This window comes from Mustela nivalis (genome assembly GCF_964662115.1).
Source record: "Mustela nivalis genome assembly, chromosome: X".
In the NCBI taxonomy this organism is placed as follows: Eukaryota; Metazoa; Chordata; class Mammalia; order Carnivora; family Mustelidae; genus Mustela; species Mustela nivalis.
This window is the reverse complement of record NC_139040.1, coordinates 71,859,903-71,863,873: the sequence shown is the minus strand read 5'-3', so window position 1 is coordinate 71,863,873 and position 3,971 is coordinate 71,859,903. Positions and strand designations below refer to the sequence as shown.

The following is a 3,971-nucleotide window of genomic DNA, read 5'->3' as shown; positions in this document are numbered from 1 at the left end:
TGAGGAAATGGAAATTAAACAATCAATTCCACTCAAGAGCACCAAAGCCATAAGATACCTAGGAAGAAACCTAACCAAAGAGGTAAAGGATCTATATTCTAGAAACTACAAAACACTTATGAAAGCAATTGAGGCAAACACAAAGAAATGGAAAAACATTACATGCTTATGGACTGGAAGAATAAATATTGTGAAAATGCATATGCTGCCCAGAACAATCTACAGTTTCAATGCAATCCCTATAAAAATACCATCGACATTTTTCAAAGTGCTGGGACAAACAATCCTAAAATTTATATAGAACCAGAATAGACCCTGAGTCACCAGGCGGCTGTTGAAAAAGAAAATCAAGCTTGGGAGCATAACAATGCCTGACTTCAAGCTATATTACAAATCTGTGATCTCTTCTCTTGCCCACAGGAAACCTCCAATGAACGGCATGCGATATCAAGACAGCATGGTATTGGCACAAAAACAGACAGATAGATCAATGGAACAGAACAGAGACTCTAGAAGTGAATTCTCAACTCTATGGTCAACTAATCTTTGACAAATCAGGAAGAAAATATCCAATGGAAAAAGACAGTCTCTTCAATAAATGATGCTGGGAAAATTGGACAGCCACATGCAGGAGAATTAAACTGGATCATTCCCTTACAGCATACACAAAGATAAATTCAAAATGGATGAAAGACCTCAATGTGAGACAGGAATGCATCCAAATCCTAGAAAAGAACACAGGCAGAAATCTCTTCCACGTTGGCCACAGTAACTTTGTGCTAGACATGTCTCTAAAAGCAAGGAAAACAATTGCAAAAATAAATTATTGGGACTTCATTAAGATAAAAAGCTTCTGCACAGCAAAGGAAACAGTCAACAGAACTAAAAGGCAACCTATGGATTTGGAGGATATTTGCAAATGACATATCAGATAAAGGGCTAGTATCCAAGATCTGTAATGAACTTATAAAAATCAACATCCAAAAAACAAATAACCCAGTCAATAAATGGGCATAAGACATGAACAGACATTTCTCCAAAGATGAAGGCCATACAAATGGCCAACAGACACATGAAAAAAATGCTCAACGTCACTTGTCATCAAGGAAATACAAATCAAAACCATAATGAGATACCACCTTACACCAGTTAGAATGGAGAAATTAACAAGACTTGTCTTGCAAGTGTTGGTGAAGATGCGGAGAAAGGGGAATCCTCTTACACTGTTGGTGGGAATGCAAGCTGGTATAGTCACTCTAGAAAACAGCATGGAGGTTTCTCAAGAAAGTAACAATAGAGCTATCCTTTGACCCAACAATGGCACTACTGGGTATTTACCTCAAAGATACGGATGTAGTGAAAAGAAGGGGCACATGCACCCTGATGTTCATAGCAGCAATATCCACAATAGCCAAACTGTGGAAGGAGCTGAGATGTCCTTCAACAGGTGAATGGATAAAGAAGATGTGGTTCATATATACAATGGAATATTACTCAGTCACTGGAAAAGATGAATACCTATCATTTGCATCTACATAGACATAACTGGAGGGGATTATGCTAAGTGAAATAAGTCAAGCAGAGAAAGACAATTATCATATGGCTTCACTCATATGTAGAACATACGGAATAGCATGGAAGACCACAGGAGAAGGCAGGGGAGATTGAAGGAGAAGAAATCAGAGAGGCAGACCAACCATGAAAGACTCTGGACTCCAGGAACCAATCTGAGGGTTACAGAAGGGAGGGCTTGAGAGAAGAGTGTAACTGAGTGATGGGTATTAAGGAGGACATGCGTTGTGATGAGCCCTGGGTATTATACACAACTAATGAATCGTTGAACACTACCTCAAAAACTAATGATATACTACATGTTGGCCAATTGAACATAATAAAAAATAAGGCCAAAAAAGAGACATAAAATATGACACCATAGGAAAAGCAAGAGGGAGAAGGACATCAAGAGAACAAGAAAGAAGGAGAGAAAATGTCATTCATGGACTACAGTACCTACAGCAGAGCTTCAGCCCAGCAGGGATATAGTGATTACACTGCCTGGTCCCCTCAAGGATTTGCACAGACCACTCTCACATATGGGCAGCAAAGTTTATGGCACCTGTGGACAATCCACTGATGTACGTTACATCCAAGTATACAGCCTCTGCCAGACTGCCTACACAACTTCTTATGGACAGGCTCCCCCTGGTTATACTTGTCCAGCTGCTCCCGAGGTATATGGTCAGCCTATCTAGGGGTATGGCACTGGTGCTTATGATACCACCACACTAATGTTACTACCACCCAGGCCTCCTATGCTTCTCAGTCTGTATATGGCTCTCAGCCTGCTTACCAAGTATATGGGAAGCAGCCAGCAACTTCCACATCTACAAGACCATAAGATGAAACTAGTGAACCTTAATCTAGCACAAGGAATTATAACCAGCCCAGCCTGGGATATGGACAGAGTAACTACAGTTATCCCCAGGTGCTTAGGACCTACCCCATGCAACCAGTAACAGCACCACCATCTTATCCTCCTACCATTTATTCCTCCAGACTGTAGACTAGTTATTATCAGAGCAGTTACTCTCAGCAGAACACCTTTGGGCAACCAAGCAGCTCCAGACAGCAGAGTAGCTATGGTCAACAAAGCAGCTATGGGCAGTAGTCGCACACTAGTTAAAATTCTGACAAACTGGATCATACAACCAGCTTCCAAATCAATATAGCCAACAGAACACCAGCAGAGTTTATTACAACAAGACCACCCCAGTAGCATGGGTGTTTATGGACAGGAGTCTGGAGGATTTTTCAGACAAAGAGAGAACTAGAGCATGAGTGGTCCTGATAACCAGGGCAGGAAGAGAGGAAGATTTGATTATGGGACCTGAGCAGAGGTGGGAAGGTAGGAGGACATGGTGGAATGAGCAGCTCTGGAAAGCTAGGTGATTTCAATAAGCCTAGTGAACCTATGGAGGAAGGACGAGATCTTGATCTATAAGCCCACCTATAGATCCAGATGAAGACTCACAACAGTGCAATTTATGTGCAAGGCTTAAATGACACTGTGACTCTAGATGATCTGGCATACTTCTTCAAGGGAGCCAGACAACCCATAATTCACATCTACTTGGACAAGGAAACAAGAAATCCCAAACACAATGCTACAGTGCCTTATGAAGACCCACCAACTTCCAAGGCTGCTATGGAATGGTTTGATAGGAAATATTTTCAAGGGAGTTAACTTAAGGTTTCTCTTGCTCACAGGAAACCTCCAATGAACAGCATGCAGTTTTGTATGCTTCCTCTGAGAGCAAAAGGATGCTGCTGCCATATTCTGAAGGTCCAGGGGGGCCCATGGGTGACATGGGAGGCTGTAGAGGAGCCATAGATGGTTTGTCCCTAAGAGGGCCCCAGGGTTCCCAAGGGAACCCATCTGGGGGAGGAAATATACAACAGAGCTGGGACTGGCAGTGTCCCAAACCACGGTGTGGAAACCAGAACTTCACCTGGAGAACAGGATAAAACAAGTATAAGTCCCCCAAACCTGAAAGCTTTCCTCCATCACCCTCTCCACAACCTGTGTGGTGACCATGGCAGAGGCAGTCCTGGTGGCAGGATGGTAGGAAGAGTTGGCTTCATGGACTATGGTGGTCTCCATGGAAAGTTCAGAAGTGGAGACAGAGGTGGCTTCTGTAGTGGCAAAGGCATGGACTGAGATCGCTTTGGAGGAGAAACACAAGATGTCTTTGGACCTTTGAACAGATGGGAGGAAGAAGAGACAGGCATGGAGGACCTGGAAAAATGAATAAAGGCAAGCAATGCTCTACTAGATGCAGAGACCCTGCAGAACTGCACTGACTATTAGATATATATTTTAAACAGAAAATGTTTTAGATTTATAATTCCATATTTATAATTTTGACCACAACATTACAATTATTCCTTTTCTGTACTTCAGTATCTTTCAT

The 3,971-nt window shown here is 42.3% G+C and overlaps 1 pseudogene across 1 annotated transcript; it reads left to right on the top strand.

Annotated features, from left to right (window-relative positions):
- Positions 1-1,987: 1,987 nt before the first annotated feature.
- LOC309855907 (RNA-binding protein EWS pseudogene) lies at positions 1,988-3,525 on the top strand (annotated as a pseudogene). The gene is made up of 2 exons: positions 1,988-2,408; positions 2,564-3,525. The product of its transcript is annotated as an RNA-binding protein EWS pseudogene (transcript).
- The last annotated feature ends 446 nt before the right edge of the window (positions 3,526-3,971 follow it).